Source organism: Talpa occidentalis, unplaced genomic scaffold (assembly GCF_014898055.3).
Source record: "Talpa occidentalis isolate TD23 unplaced genomic scaffold, MPIMG_talOcc4v2.1 talOcc4.9, whole genome shotgun sequence".
Lineage (NCBI taxonomy): Eukaryota > Metazoa > Chordata > Mammalia > Eulipotyphla > Talpidae > Talpa > Talpa occidentalis.
This window is the reverse complement of record NW_023605305.1, coordinates 63,673,063-63,690,288: the sequence shown is the minus strand read 5'-3', so window position 1 is coordinate 63,690,288 and position 17,226 is coordinate 63,673,063. Positions and strand designations below refer to the sequence as shown.

At 43.6% G+C, this 17,226-nt stretch overlaps 1 protein-coding gene across 5 annotated transcripts in view; it reads right to left on the bottom strand.

The window, feature by feature from the left end:
- DAB1 (DAB adaptor protein 1) overlaps positions 1 to 17,226 on the bottom strand; it is a 1,108,601-nt gene that overhangs the window by 350,259 nt on the left and 741,116 nt on the right. Inside the window, exon 2 of one of the 5 annotated variants that reach the window (XM_054691846.1) lies at positions 16,945 to 17,051. The exons of the other annotated variants lie outside the window; for them this stretch is intronic. The gene's annotated coding sequence lies outside the window, so the exon portion shown is untranslated. The remainder of the gene's footprint in view (positions 1 to 16,944; positions 17,052 to 17,226) is intronic. 5 annotated transcript variants of the gene reach the window in all.

Here is a 17,226-nt window from a genome sequence, read left to right as displayed (position 1 = left end):
CTAGCTTTGGGTGATTGTAGAGTTGTAGGAATTTGTCCATCTCCTCTAGATTATTAAACTTATTTCCATATAACTGTTCATAGTAGTTACTGATTATTCTTTTGATTTCTGCTGTGTCCGTTGTGATTTCTCCTCTTTCATTGATGATCCTGTTTATTTGTGCTTTCTCCCTTTTTTCCTTTGTGAGCCTGGCTAGGGGTTTGTCTATTTTATTGATTTTTTCAAAGAACCAGCTCTTGGTTTCATTGATCTTTTGGATTGTTTTTTTAGTTTCAATTTCATTTATTTCTGCTTTGGTTTTTATTATTTCTTTTCTTCTACTGGTTTTGGGGTTTTTTTGTTGTTCTTTTTCTAGATCTTTGAGCTTCGAGATTAGGTTGTTTCTTTGAGTTCTTTCTTGTTTCTTGATGTGAGCTTCTATTGCTATATATTTTCCTCTTATTACTGCTTTTGCTGCATCCCATACATTTAGGATATTGGTGTCCTCCTTGTCGTTCAATTCAAAAAATTTTTTAATTTCTTCTTTGATCTCCTCATTAGTCCAGTGGTCTTCCAGTAGTGTGGTTTTTAATCTCCATGAGGTAGGAAAGTTCCTTGCCTTCTTTTTATGGTTTAGTTCTAGTTTGATGCCTTCATGGTCAGAAAAGATGGTTGGTATGATTTCAATCTTGGTGTATCTGTTGATGTTTGTCTTGTGCCCCAGTATGTGATCGATCCTGGAGAATGATCCGTGTGCGCTTGAGAAAAATGTGTACTCCGTTTTTTTGGGGTTTAGTGTTCTATAGATGTCTGTTAAGCCCAATTGCTCTAGGTCCTTATTTAGAGCTTTGGTTTCTTTACTTATTTTTTGTCTTGTTGATCTATCCATTGTTGATAGTGGTGTGTTGAAGTCTCCCACTACGTATGTGTTTTCTCTGATGTCTGTTTTCAGAGAAGACAACAGTTGTCTGATATATTTTGGTGCTCCTTCGTTTGGTGAGTATATGTTAATGAGTGTTATTTCTTCTTGAAGTATTGTCCCCTTGATCATAATGTAGTGACCATTGGGGTCTCTTTTTATCTTTTTGAGTTTGAAATCTGTTTTATCTGATATAAGTATAGCTGTTCCTGCTTTCTTTTTTGGCCCATTTGCTTGTAGGATTGTTTTCCATCCTTTGACTTTGAGCCTATTTTTATCTTTTGTAGCTAAATGTGTTTCCTGGAGACAGCAAAAGGTTGGGTTTTGTTTCTTAATCCAGGCTGCAACTCTGTGTCTTTTTATTGAAGAGTTTAGTCCATTTACATTTAGAGTTAATATTGATATGTTAACATCTGTATTTGCCATTGTGTTTGTCTTTCCTTTGATTTTATTTATTCTTTTAATAACTTTTTTTTTTTTGGCCTTCTTTCATTGTTATTCGTCCCTCTGAGGTTCTGGCTTTAGGACTCCTTGTAGTATTTTTTGGAGTGGGGGTTTAGTTGCAATGAAATTCCGGAGTTTCTGTTTGTCTGGGAAGGTCCATATTCTTTCTTCAAAGAGGAAGGAGAGCTTTGCGGGATAGAGTATTCTTGGTTGGCATCTGTTTTCTTGGAGTCTGTTGACTATGTCCCTCCACTCTCTCCTTGCCCGTAGTGTTTCTTCGGAGAAGTCTGATGTCAGCCTGGTTGGCTTTCCTTTGAATGTTATCTGTTTCTTCCCTCTTGCCAGCTTCATTATTTTTTCCTTGTCCTGGATTCTTGGTAGCTTTACTATTATGTGTCTTGCTGTATTTTTTCTTTCGTCGTGGAAGTTTGGTGTTCTTCTTGCTTCTTGTATATCAATTTTCAGCTCCTTCTTCACATTTGGGAAGTTCTCTTCAATTATCTCTTTGAATATTTTCTCTGTTCCTACTTCTCTCTCCTCTCCTTCTGGTATTCCTATAACTCTTATATTTCCTTTCCTCATAGAGTCAGATAGTTCCCGAAGTCTTTCTTCATTCTTTTTCCTTCGTACTTCTCTTTCCTTTTCTGTTTTGGTTCTTTTTATTTCTGTGTCTTCAAGAGCACTTATTCGTTCTTCCATTTCGTCAATTCTGCTTTCATTGCTTTTCCCAGAATTCTTTAGTTCTTCCACTAATTCTTTGATCTCCTGCATTTCTTTTACTTCCCTCTTTAGGGACTCAATTTCATTCTTCTGATCGTTGATTGTTTTTCCCTTATCATTGTTTTCCTTTATGACTTCTGTCAGTTTTTTAATCACGGCAATTTTAAATTCTCTTTCTGGAAGGCTCAGAAGTTCTTCCAAGTTACTGTCGTTGCAATCTGGGGGCTGGTTTTCTTTTTGTGGTGTGCTTTTTCTCTGGAGAGTTGCTAGGTTGCGTGTGGTTCTTCTCCTCCCTACTGTCTGTTTTCTAATTTGCCGTATGCGTTGGGACACTGTGTTGTTGGGACTGGCCGGCATCTTGGGTGGGCTTCTCTTCTCCCCTCTGGTTCCTCCTGGAGTCATCTGTCAGTTTCAAGCAGTCTTTATTGGAGAAAGGTCCCTGTCCTAAAATGTCGATGTGGGGACACACTCCCCTGTGCACCTGGTCTGCCCCGGCGGTGGGTTCCTGCTCCCCCTCTGGGCTTGGACTGCAGGCCAGAGGGGGTCTGGCGTGGGCGAACTTCCCCCGCTCACCTCTGGCTCCTGAGGAAGCCTTCTGCAGGTAGTCTTTACTGAAGAAATGTCCCTGTTCTAAAATGGTGATGTGGGACACACTCCCTGCGCGTCCGGTGTCAGGCACACTCTTCTGCGTGCCTGGTCTGCCCTGGCTGTGGGTGCTCGCTCTCCCTGTGGGCTCAGACTACTTGTTCGGAAGGGGCTGGGTGTGGGCTAACTCCCCAGCTGGCCACTAGTTCCTTCAGGAGCCTGTGCTGTCTACAAGTCGCTAGGTGGCACCAAAGATCTCTCCTAGAGTCCTTGGGGAGCTGATTTTCCACGCCGTGGGACAGGGAGCAAAGCGGGGATGGTAGGGTACACCTCAACAGCTTTGGGGTGCTGTGTCTGCCTTGTGCCCCACCGTCGTGGGGAACCCACGCCCCTAATTTCGTGCCCCGGGTCTCAGTTCCAAAGCCCTCAGTTCCAGGACGCGGGCTGTAGCCCAGTTCAGTGGCGCGGGAAGGGCGCCTTTTGCACCGCTCCCGTGCCTGGGCGCCTGGTTCCTGCTCACTCAGGGAGGGACCTTCACCTCAGTGAGGACCTCCGCGTCTCCCCGCAAGCCTAGGTCGTCTCCCAAGCCTAGGTCGCAGGTGCGGGGACCTGGGCAGCCGCGATCCTGGTCTGCACTTGCTTTTCAAGCGCGCCAAGCGCGCCGCGTTTCCGCGCCAGCTTACTGGCAGCCCGGGCTGTGTGCGCGTCTCCCGGGGTCTTTGTTCTACTCTAATGGCGCCCGGAGCCGTTCGCTCACCGCCGCGGCGGATCCTGCAGGGTTCTCCACAGCTCCCGTTCACGGGGTGTGGTGGCTTCAATAGTTCCTTTCCACTCACAGTCCCGCTTGCTGCGTCCGTTTTTCTTGTTGGCCGTTTTGGTTTGTTGTTTCCTCCCCTCTGCCGGTCGGAGAGTGCAGCCTCTGTGGGCGGGGGAGGGGAGCAGGGTTCTGCGCTTCCCTCCCTTCTAGTCCTCTTTTATGGCCAGTTTCTTCTTCGGGCAGTTCGCTGGCGTCACCCGTTTATCTTCCGTGTCCCAGTTCTCACTGGGACCTGCCGCTTTTCCTCCCTATTCACTTTTTTTAATGGGAGATCTTACTCGCAGCGTCTCCTCGCCGCCATGTTGCTCCGCCCCCTCCTGTGCATTTTTTTTTAAGACAGTAAAATTCTTGATTGCAGAGCCTTTCTATACAACACTCAGGGAGACAGGTCCCTTTGCTGGAATTTGAATTTGCTGCTATAGGCAAGGTAAGTGTACCCATGACAAATTAAAACGCACACACACACACACATACACCCCTTTGTTTTAATAGCAAACATTTGTTGAATAAATGAACAAATGGATTATTTTGTGATAGATGATAAGGTTAAATGATTTGCAGGAAAGTAAACAAGAAAAGAATAAACAAAAAAATCCTAAGAAAGGATAAGCATTTTCATCAGAAGGCATTATAATATAAATCACCTATCAGAGCAAAGTTTTATAATTTCAATGCCTTATTCACTAGTAAATCAAGACACCTTGATTAACCTTTATTAATTTATTTTAAATTACTATATAAATGTATTACTTCTTGACCGGAAAGCAAGCTTTAGATGGAAGTGAATGATCTTATGAATTAATACTATTCTGCTAATTCTCGACATAAAGGGAAATTTATACTAGAGTACATCCGCTTTCCAATTATGCTAAATAAATTCAGAGTTGTATAATTAGGAAATAAAAAAAAGAAGTGTTTAAGTTGTAAAGAACTTGGACCTCTTCTAGCAACCTAGCCAATTTCTTTCCTCCTCCCTTGCCCTCTTTTTGGTATCCCCTCTCAATAGGACTTCACCTGAATGTTAAGCCTAGGGAACTTTCAAACCCTGGCTGCTACTGCAATCCTTTATGGGCCTTTTATATAATATCAGGATGAATATTACCAGCTCCCTACTGCCCTGAGACAATAATTCAATTGCTTTGGACCTGATCTACGCATTGATGTTTATTAATAAAGGTTTAATGTGCAAACAGTGCCTGGGGAGATCTGTTCATCCTAGGAGGATTGCTGAAGTCCACCCTTTCAAAATGGAAGTCTGATAATCCCTACTTAAATTCTTATAGGACTCAGCACCCCATTCTGAGTGGCTGGTCCTGCTATGGCCTGCCACCCTGACTCAGGTCCCAGGCGTCTGCCTTGTTTCAGAGCCACTAAACCTATAGATAGTACCTTCATTTGCACCTGTTCTGATACCTTAATTTACAGCTCATAACCCTTCTGTGTATCCCTGGCTGTGTCAGCCTTAGCAGCTGTTGGGGATAAAGGGGTTCTCACTATTTTTGTCTTAAGCTTACTCTGAAGTGTCCTTCATACACGCAGGTGGCCATCTCTTCTCAAACATACCTCCCCCACTGCAGCTGTGGCCCTCATGCTCAGAGGAGTCCTTAGTGCTGTGCTAAGTGCTGAATCTGTGCTAGATTAATGGGACCTGGTTAGCCCCTCACAAGAGCCCTCTAAGCCAGGCAACAATATTACCACCACCCAAGGAGTGGCAGAAACTAAAGCAATGTACTTTACTTAGGTAGGACACAGAGCTAGGTAGTAGCAGGGCTGGAACTTGAATCCAACTCTGATGACAGAGGCCACTGTCTTCATCTGTTCAGGCTGCCATCACCAAATTGCAAAAACTGGATGGCTTATAAATAACAGGCATTTACTTCTCACAGTTCCAGAGGGTGCAGAGTCCAAGATCAAGGCACCGGTAGACTGTAGTAGGGCTGGTGAGGCCCACTTTCTGGCTCCTAGGCAGTCATATTTTTCTGTATTGTCACATGGTGGAGAAGAAGGGAGCTCTCTGGAGTCTCCTTTTTAAGGCACTGTAGGGTAAAGAAAATATCAGGCTTTTCTGCCCTTCCGCCGTCAGGATAGATGATGGATCCTTGTCCTGAATGCATGCCTGATGGCGGGCACCTGGAATAGGGTGTGGGCATAAGTAGATGGGATTCAGCTGAGCTAAGACTGTGCTTTTAAGGGTGGCGTCACGGGGATGCCAGCAGCAGCAGTAGAAGCCGAAGCCGAAGCAAAAAGAGAAGCCGAGAAGCAGCAGAATGAACTCCAGAGAGCTCAGATAGAGTGAAGACTTGCCAGCACCCCAGCCTGCCATATGCCTGGTGAACCCCAATAAAAGACCTGCAAAAAACCACTGAGGACTCTGACTCCTCCTTTACCCGGTCTGCATGGGATCAGAAAACCTGCACCGTGTCCAGTCCTGACTTTACAGGCACTAATCTCATCTGTGAGGACCTCACCTCATGACCTAAGCACCTCCCACAAGGCCTACCTCCAAATGCCATCACACTGGGGAACAGGTTTCAAAACATGGATGTTGCCTGCCCCCCCCCAACCCAAGCACACTCACTTACTCTATAGCAGCCACACTTCTAGCAGCCCTTCACTTATTACCCATGATAGCCAACAGGTATGCAGGGCTTGCTCTGCCCAGCCCTGCTCTCAGCGCTTTCCGCAGGTTAACACAATGAATCCTACTGAAGATATAGATGGGAGTCTAACAAGGACAAGCAAGACTTGTAATGTGACCAAGGCTGCAGAGCTAGTAAATGTTTGAGGCATGATTTGAACCAGGCAGCATGGATTCTGAACCACTTGGCCCCACTCACTTCTCAGCACACAGCACTGTGGTACCATGTGTCTGTGGCTGTTTCCACCACAGGCTGTAGACACCTGAATGTAAGAACAAGGCTTACTCATCCCCATGTCCTTTGACTCTAATACAGTACCTGGCATGTTGTAGGTATTTAATAAAAACCCATTCAACCTATACATTCATTCCTTCATTCAAACATTTTATATATTTTCTTCCACAAGTTTCCAGGGATAGAGAGGTGAGCTGATCACAGCCCAATATTAACATTGGGGAGTTTATGTTATACGCAGAGACACAAGACACTGATATGCCATGGTGAATACATTAACAGAAGTATGAGCAAAGTGCTGGGGAGGTATTGCACATGATTCAGTAGTAATGCAAAAAGTAAAAGTCCCCTTTTATTAAGGCTCCACTGTCTTGTCTTCCATGTGTACCAAATTTCTTAAAAATTTTCCCCAAACCAATTGTTTTGTCAGAACTGACCCAAATCACTGCAGTTTTGAGGTGTGTAGGCCATGGTTAAACTCATTCAATTCTGGCCCTGGGTTTCTATAATCCATCTTCATGTATTTCTCATGATTTTCTCACTGGGCAGGGAATTGAGCTTATCCCATCTAAACCTAGTCTTGTCCACTGCCGGGAACTGTCACAGTGAACCTGCTGTTGCCTAAGTGGGGTAATTCACAAAGCTCTCACTTATAAAGGTCTATTAGCCCTCCTAGGTAGAAGTAAATTTCCATCCTTTATCTCTCACCATACTATATACTTACTACTAGAGGATTAATAATGTAAGAATTTTTAAGCTCTGTGAATGTAGGGATATTTGATAGTTTTACTCACTACTATATCCTTAGGGCCTAAAACATTCCCTTGGCAAACACTGGGTACTCAATAAATACCTGTTGGATGAATAAACACATACATATTTGTTCAAATATTTATCTCCAGTTACTTGTGAGCTCCTTGTATCTTATATCTCCAGTATTTAGCAAAATGCTTGGCATACAGTAGATGCTTAATAAATACTATGAATGAGTAGAAGAATGGACAGATGTATGTAAAAATAACAAACTGTCCTACAATAGACTCATCAAACAAAAACCTACTAGAAATTACCATCATCAACTAATTTTATTAAGAGAAAAGACAGGGTACCACTTGCTTAATGGTTCCTTTCAACAAAATGTTCCTTGTTAAACACACATATGCATGCATGCACACATACAAACCTCAGTGAATTATGTTAAGTACACTTGGAAGACATGATTTGATTATGGAATCTGTCAGAATGAGTTAAGAGACAGAAAACTGATAAGCAGTCTATTGACACAAATATGTGTTTCTCTAAAGGTAGTCTAGGGTCGTACATCAAATTCATCTGAGGGTCGTGTTAAAAATTAAGATATCTAAGCTGCACATCTTGCCTAAAAGATCAAAACTCTGGTATAGAAACTGGCAGTTTTGATAAGCTTTCTGGGTGATCAGAATTGACATAAAATTTGAGACTCTTAGGCACATGCACATGGAAATAACCTTCAGCTCCAGCCACTGCCAGAGTCTATGGGAAAGTCAGGGAAAGGGAATTTCCAACAAGGCAAGGCAGAGGATTTGTTACCATCTCACTCTCATACCTGGAAGACTCAAAAGGCAAGGCATTATAATTGACATCATGTTATCTACAAAACACCTACCAGTCAAGGCCTGGCAAGACAGAGATAGCATCCTCAAACTGGGCAACCCTGGAGGAGCTGGACAAAGGGACTATTTGAAAAAGTGGGGTTCCAGGGTAGCCACTGAGGGACAATGCAGGATGGCAGGTCTAGGAACCAGGGGGCTATTTCCCCCTCAAGGCCTGCAGGCACAAGGGACAGGAAGGGGTATGGAAACCTAAGGACAGAGAGATGAGGTGGGAATGTTATAGGGCCAGGAGAGGGGCACACCAGAACCAGCAAACCTGCCTGCTCTAAATAGGTTCTGCCATCTGCCACATCAACACAAAACATAGGAGACTTTAATGGAAAGGAACTTTAATACAATTAGTAAAACAATACAGGAAAGGCAAAAAATATAGTTTCTAAACCAAGCACCCAAAGTTAACTGTCCACTCATGGGTAAAAGTCCACCCAAGAAGGATTGGCCCAGAGCAAGGCCCCAAAGCCTGCCACGAGTCTAAAGCATCTTCCAGGGGAGACCCACAGAAAAGGATCAGAAACAACCAGACAAATCTGGAAGGAATAGAACAAAATCAAAATCAAGACAAAAACTGCCACTGTCACCTCCTCACAAGTCTCACCCACATCTGTGTCACCCATTCCACAACCAAAGGCAAGCGCAGTTTCTTCATGTGTCTCTCGGCTCCATGTGCCTCCTCCAGGTCTCCTTCTGGCTCTCCGTCCTGCTTCCTTCCTTCCTCAGTCTCCTCTGCAGCTTCTTCTCTCCCTGCTCGGCTCTACCCACCCTTGGGTGGGGCAAGAAACCTGGAACCTCCCCTTTTCCTGTGGACCACCATCTCCTTTACAGGAGATCCTTCCATAGGAATGAGGCCTCATAGGGTACTCAAGTGGAATAAACTCCCCAATTTTGCTCATGGACCTCCATCAGCCCCCCCTGCCAATGTTCCCACTGACCAAACAAACCAGAAATAGAGCAAGGAAGCTAACAGAATCAAACTAGTCAGTTCCAGGGCACACAGCAGGGAGGAGGCAGGGCCTGGAGGGGCACACAGGGAATAGCCAGTTCAAACCCCAAGTCTCTCAAGAGAACCCTATACAGATTTGTGACTCCTCTGCCAGGGAAAAATTTCCTCCAAATAACAACTGGAAGAGATATAGCATCACCCACAGTTGCAAGGTTAATTTGGCAGAAGTTGCTAACATTCCACCTCTGTCTGAAAATGAGAGAGGACAGTCAGCAAAAACATAAGAGGAATTTTAGAATTAAAGACCTAATGTAAAATCCTGTGGAACTGGAGCCGCAAACTTGAATTTCTCTCTGCCTACCTTGGTCTGTCTCCCTTAATCATCACAAGAGATATTGGACATTAAGTGTCTTTGTGAAATTGCCAAGCCTTATAAAATGTAAGTTATAATTGCCCCACTAAGTACAGTACAGATGTGCAAATCTGTGCAGTAGAAGAATGGAGCAACCAATTTTGTTTTCACACTTGGATGATCTGTGCCCAAACCAAAGGCGAACCACAACATATGCCTTTGTGCAAGTCTTCTTATTTTTAGCAATGCATTAGGAAGAAGGAGTCACTGGGATGTACGAAATTTTAGCACAGAATGCTCGAGCAACTTGGAGGTGGGTTAGGAACATATGTTTAACAGCCTTTCTCATGAACCCAAAAGAAGCACAGTGCACATGTCACTGCTTACCAAAAACTGTTGCTACTTTAAGCATTTCCTACCTTTGATTAGCTTCCCTTTTAAAGTAAATTAATGGTAGTAGAATGAAAAGAGCTCTGCAAGAAAGGTCAAGGATCCCCTTGAGATGTTGATTTTATCACCTGCTGGGCTGTAAACCTGGAGGGGAGGGTGGTGACAAAGTTGGACTTCCAACCTATACTGTGAATGCTCAAGGGGGTTTGTGGTCTCAGGGCCTAACAGCAGAGAATCTGAAGGTGAGGAAGGTGAAGAAAAAGGTAGTCAAGAGAGGATGACAGCTGAGAACTCCTCCCCAATTTCATAACAGTGGCCTTAAGTGTGAAATCTCATTTTTAAACAGGCTACCACAGCTACAAACAAACAAACCAAAAAAAAAAAAAACAAAAAAAAAAAAAACACTTTGAAGTAGTAGATGTTCTCTAAGACTCCCTAAAATGCAACCAGAGAAGATTTTAGGAGCTCAGTCACATCCCGCTGCATTGGGAGTTGTGAGGTCAAGGACCAAATCTTCCTTCCAGGACAACAGCAAGAACCAGCACTCGGGAAGCTCCAGAATAAGAATCAATACTCAGAGTGAAATTAATACAAAGGCTCACAGGCAGTACTGCTAGGAACATTTGTAAGAACAAAGATGGACTGGACCTTCTTCTGGGACATGGTTTCGTGGCTTTCCCAGTAGTTTGATCTCTACACATCAGTATCAGCAAGTGCCTCTGGTAGGAAACAGGCAAGCCAGCCCCCAGCCCTCAACAAGGCGTGCCCCAGGGTGGCACATCCAAAGCTGCCTGCTAGTCAGCCAGGTGATGCAAATGAGGGCAGACTCAGCAGCACTCTAGATAAACTCTGACTCCAAGTGACAGAGGAGATATGATTGGCCACTCTCGGCCTTTTGTATGCAGGGACACTGAGGCACAGAAAGCAATCAAGTTTTGTGCCAAAGGCCAAAGGCTTTCTAACTCCACCACTTACTAATGCTGTGGCTTGATTTTACTCAATGGTGTTATGTCTCTATTCTGATCCCCTGATTTTTCCATTTGCCAAATAGAAATGTTGCCACTGGTTCCTAAGAAGCTCTTAGGGAAGCACTTAGGATTCTAGATATTTAGCACACAGTAAACAATACTATGATTTTTATCAGTTTTCAGTAAGATAAGGCACTTTTTTTTTTTTTTTTAAAGATTTGTTTATTTATTTATACAAGCACTGGGCACAGTCAGAAGCACTAGAGGGCGAGAGAATTCACCAGAGCCAGAGCAGGGAACAGAACAGGCAGACCGACGAAACACACTGCTGAGGGGAGCAGCGAGTGCGGCAAGAGAGGTCTGTCACACCATGTGGGACCCTCACCCGGTGGCAGGGTATCGAACCGGCACTGCAGAGGCTGCGGGCAGCTTCGCAGTCCAGCGCTCAACCAGTGCACTACCAGGGGAGGCCCTGGCAAGGTCTTAACACTCATCATTTATTTATTGAGCACCTTCTAGGTGCCTGGTGCTATTCACTATTTCAATGAATTCCACAACAACCCTTTAAAACAGGCATTATCATTTCCATTGTATAGGTAAGAAAATTGAGACAGAGAATTTAATAACAAACTAAAGAGTAAAACTGACCTAAAGCTACCAGACTATCTTTCCTTGAGGCTGTGGTAAAGCTGACATGGTATTAAGTAAATAAAGCATCTAGCCCAGACTAGGTCTTAATAAATGGCACCCACTGTCATTAACATAATGACTTAAGTCACAATACAGTATGTTTCCCAAAGGAAATGTACTATGATTATATGCCACTTTTGTACTGTTCACCCTGATACCTGTGTATTACAGACAAAATAATTTTCTTTAACGTAATCAGCATTTTAGACAATTCAGACAAATTGCTCAATACAAAACCCAGGACACCATGATAATAATACCACAATGATGATAATAATAACAACAACGACATTGACTTTTTATTACTGCATGCTAACACTGGGAATGCACAGGTGAATAGCACAGCCTCTCTGCTTATCTGAGGCTAACTCTAAGGGAAAGTCACATAAACCAGTGCCAAGGCAGGAGGTCATACCTCCCTCAGTCTGGAAAAATCAAGAAAGACATCACAGAGGCCTTTGATTATGAAGTGTAGGATGAAGAGGAGTTTTTCCAAAATACAACAAAAGAATATTCCTAACAAAGAGGCTATGTCTAAGTACTGGAACCCCTATTTCTAGCACATGCATAATAGTGTGTTGACTAGATCTGTACATTTGAGCTGATGATTATTTGAGACCCCTATACCTCTGCCAAGCGTATGTTTCACCCCTCTCCTAAAGTATCTTCATTCTACATACTTTTGGGATAAGGGGGAGAGAGAAATTCTCTTGAATAATCTGCTTATTGCAAAGAAATACAACTTCATGTTCTTTTGTCATTCCCAAAGGGATGCTTCTATACGACAGGCTAATCACCTGCAAAATTACCACAAGGAGCTAGTTCTTAGTTATGTACACGCTTTGAACAGAATTCAAAGCTTCTTCACATCGTTGGTTTTATAACTCAAGAAAGACTGCTCTGATTTAGCTTATTTTTCCAATTCAAAGTCGGAAGATAATGGAACAAATGGCTACTGGTACCTGTCAAATGAGAGAGAAACAGAAATGCAGGAAACAAGCCTTGGGTAATCAATCCAGGCGTTTTACATCTAGTCATGGAGATAGTGTAATCATGCGGAGTCCAGAACATAAAGCATAAGGCTCTTGAGTATTTTTATACAGAAGATGTTACTCTTAAAATACTGATGATGTGTCAAGGCTGTAGATTAAACACTGCCTGGTCTCGCTGAGTTGTAGACATCAAGCGTGCAGCCTGCTTGCTGCATTCTCTCTCTTCCCATGTGGAAGACAGCTATTTTGTTCAGGCCCAGGAAGCATCCCCACACATCCAAGCAAAGCCTTCAGTGCAAAATTTTTACGAGGAAACCAGTGTCCCCACTATTTTCTCCTGCACACAACCATCTGCCGTGGTTCGGCTGCCATGCACAGAGGCAGCCAAATCCACTGACATCCATCAGGAGTGTCTGTACAAACAATTCCCTGAGAATGTGACTTCACAACTCCTCTGCCCATACTGATCCCTTATTATTAACAACTAGCCACTGGTTTCAAGATTTATCTCAGAACTAGGAGTGTGAAATTAAACTTCTAGTTCACTGCTTTCATAGATCTGATGATAGCTCCTGCTCCCACGATGACCTGACCCAGGGAGCTCCCCAAATTTGGCCCCAAATTGAAATGCTCAAGGCAGACATGGCTTCTCCTTGTAGGTCACAACAAAGAAACAGCGAGATGGCTTTTTGAATGTGTTTATTTTTACATACAAACAGAGCATGAGCTCTGAGGTTGAGGTTTTAAGTTATATCTCTAAAGTATACAGGATGTAATAATAATACTTTGATTCTCCTTCTCTCTGGCAAGAGACACACTCACACTGCTGCCCATCTTCATCTGAGGATAAATCAACATGGCGACCTGCTGTGTGTGGCTGGGAAGACCAATACCAAGCCAGCATCCTCTCACACAACAGCAAGGAGGGAAACAGGACACAGTCTGCGAGGCAGAGAGAATAGAGATCCCATGCAGCTGTTCACTTGCAAGAGCCACTGGCCAAGCTGCTTCAACAGGCTGTGCCTGCTCCCTCTCAGCAAGGACAAGTCCTCCCAACCCGTTGATGCACAGCTCATCATCCGTTCTTCAGCAAATGCTTACTGACAGCTATATTTGTTTTCTATTGCTGCCCCAACAAAGCAGTGGCTTAAAAGAACACATTAGAGGCCTCCCTGGTGGCGCAAGGGGTGAAGTCCAAGCACTATGAAGCCACCCGCAGCCACTGCAGCACTAGTTCAATCCCCGGCCAGGGAGCTACCCACACAGCGCAGCAGACCTCTCCTGACTTGCCCGCTGCTCCCCTCAGGAGTGTATTTTGCTCGGTCTGCCTGTTCTGTTCCCCACTCTATCTCTGTGGATCCTCTCACCACCCCCCACACCTCTGGCCTGTACCCCAGTTCTTATATACATGAATAAATCTTTAAAAAGAAAACACATTAAATGATTTGCAGTGCTATACAAGTCCAATAAAGTTCTCACTGCACTGAAATTCAGAAGTCAAGAGGGCAGCAGTCCTTTCTGGAGCCTCTGGAGGAGGACTCATTTCCTTACTTTTTCTAGCTTCTAGAGTTCACTGACTCCCTGACTTGTGGCCCCTTCTTATAGCTGCAAAGCCAGCAGCGGAGGGCCGGGTCCCATGCATGCTGCCATCTCCCTGAATCTCCACAGCCAATAAAGGTTCTCAGCATTTAAGTATTGGTGTGAGTAGTTTGGAGCCCACCTGGATAACCCAGGATAATCCTCATCTCAAGGTCCTTAAGCATAATCCCCTCTGCAGTCTCTTTGGCCATATAAGTAACATATTCAGTTTCCAAGGATTAGGGCATGGAAATCTCCCGGGGTCTGTTATCCTGCCTACCGCAAGCATAGTCTACATTAGCAATGAACCAAAGGAAGGTCTCTGCTTGAAAGAGTCAACATTCTAGTAGGCACAGGCAGACAACAAACATAAAAATGTAAGCAAAGTACTCAGCAAGTTAGAAGCAAGAAGTGCTATGGAAAAAGTACAAATAGAAGAAGGTGAAAAGGAACAAGGAGGGGGCAGACAGTAGTATTAAATACTGTGGTAGTTCTGTGAAAGAGGGAGATGAGGGGGGATTATTGTCACAATGTATCTGGCACTGGAACTTTAATGGGGGGGTGAGTGAAGCATGTCTATATGTGAAGGTTTGAAGATGTACCCTCAAAATTATGTAGTTATACAATGGATGGCAAATCAAAAATTTTTGATTAAATTTGAAATAAGTATATAAATATTATGGTGGTAGTATATATAAGAGAGAGTAAGGGTCCGGTCAGATGGCAGAAGACATGAAACTGAGATCGCAAAAAGGTTTCAGATGCTAGGAAATGACAAGCTCATTAACTTTCACAAATGCATTTAGAAAGGACAAACTAGTTATTTTTTCCCTTCGAACATCACTGATTTTTCAGTGAAGAAACCTGCTTGAGTTTTCTCCCTCTGATTCTTAGGGTGGAGTATCTTGACCCTGAATGCGAGAGGCTTTATGGCATGGTGAAGAGCACAGGGGCCCTACTCTGCATATTACCAGTTGGGTAACCTAGAGACATAGTTTCTCCTCTCTGGACTCCCTTATATGAACTATCCAGTTTGATCAAATTCATAGAATCAGCAAGCAGAGAACCAGCTGCCCAGGGGGAGGGAGAAACAGGTGGTCCTTTAATGGGTACACAATTTCAGTTTGGAAAAGAGAAAAAGTTTTATAGATTGATTGCAATGCAATATGAATACAAAAGACAGTAATGTAAGATGCACAAGGATGTGTGTGTAGGATACTTTGTAAAGTATATTAGAAATGTTAAGTCCTGATTATATTTCTACAAAGCCATGGTGCACTCTGTGAGAAGGGATGATTTATGTAGAAACATCCCCCACAATCTTTCATTATGAACAGCACAGAAAATACGGTATCTGTCGAGGGTCAAAGGCAGACCCAGGAGACAGGTTCTCAAAGTTTCTGTGTTCACCCCCAACGCCCAGCTAAATAAGAGCTAAAAGTTAGCTTTTATTCAAACATTGTGAATCAACACAAATAAAATATTCCCATATTTTGAAAAAGAAGAAATTCAACAACCTGAGTCTCGATGGCCCACATTAAATTATTTCTTGAATTTATGCTAGTGCCTTTCAATTCTTCAGAATTTCAGAGTAATTCAAGGTCACAGTGTGTGGCGCAGTCTGTGTAAAACAAGATGTGTGGTAAAAATGAATTTCATATGCACACTGCTCTGTGCAGGTTCTGGGCATTAGGATATCACCTCTTGGGTCATCTGTAACAGGTTCCTTCAGCAAATATTTACTTAGCAACTACCATGGGCTAGCCCTTGGCCAGGACTTGGTAAAGAGTAGGTAAATAAGACATAACCCCTGCCTTTGAGGAGACATGGTGAAGTTGAAGAGTCAAAGAAGAAAACCTGTAATTACATTTCAGGATGTGCAAACCCAAAGGCCAGAGCCAGCATGAGGCAACCACAGAGAGAGCAAATAGCTCAGTGAGGGTGGAATTCAGGCTCCAAGGCAGGGAACTAGAAAGAGAGGGGCTACATAAAAAGTTACTGGGTTAGAACAAAGTACAATTTAACTCTAGTCATACGGTAGTATTTCCCATTAAAGATGCCCCCACAATGGCAAGGTGCCATGGAGACTACCAAATCAGTTCACTGATTTCATTTTGCTTTCAAAGGAATGGATGCTCCATTGATCACTCCCCTTGGGAGGTATTTAAATGTATCCTTAGCCACCTCTGGAGAGATGCACATTCCAGTGAGTTTAGAGCATGGGTTAGAGAGTTAGCAACAGCCAAGGTTCTGATCCAAACTGTGTCTGTCACCCCCTAGCTGCAAAGCTCTGGATGAGTGATTGAACTGCCCAGTGTCTGTGTATACAATATAACATGGAAGAAAAGAATAGCTTCGACTTCACTGGGTAGTTGGCTAAATGAAGTAATGGATGTCAAGTGCTTACAGAGAGCGAGCACTCTGTAAATGGTATGGATGGAGTTCATCCAGTTGATCTTTCTTTCATCAGACACTTAACAGGCACTGCTTTAGACACTGGGGATTTAAACATAAATAAGGCACAGTCCTCATCCCCTCAAAGTGCCCAAGATAGTGGGTCAGATAGTTGTAATTATACAACAGGACAGTAAGTATCAATTTGTTTTCTCTCTGCACCACTTAGGCCATGTGAAAGAGGGTCCTGTCTAGGTTTTCTCCGTAAGAAGGAGGAGACACAACTCCAATCAGCTTTAATGGAGTCTACAAAGTAAAGGACAGTCCTAGGAAACTGGTGGTTATAGAACCAGAGACTGAACAGAACATATTACAATCATTATTCCCTAACAGAACTTAGTAGAACTGGACAGGATTCTAGAAATCAAATCAATCAACTCCACTTTGCCAGTGAACAAGCAGAGACTAAAACCACCAAACCAGTCTCCAGGGTCATCCATCCTTATCCTGAGACAGTGCTCCTTTCTCTCTTCACATCTCCTCTTTTTACATACGATTTCCTCTCCTTTTTTCATGGCAGAATATGATCTTCATGCCAAAATTTTTTATCAAAGAGGGAAAACCAAAGCTACCCACGAGTTCTGGTTTTACCTTGTGAAAGGTGAAGGCCAAGCAGCGTTATGGAGTAGAACCATCCAGCCTTCTCCGCTTCAGGAGCATGTCTGTGGCCGCTTGTCCCCTAGGAGGCACCTGGCTTGCTGGTGGGGAGGAACAAGGAGCCAAGTTACAGCAACCTGGGGAATGGGACCAACATGATCCATCCACCCTATTTTCTAAAGATCAAACTCCAGCTCTCAATTTCCCCCACTTTGAGGTTAAGAGTAAGACTTGGGATTTAGTCAGAGGCTCCAGCCCTGAGAGACCTCTGACAAG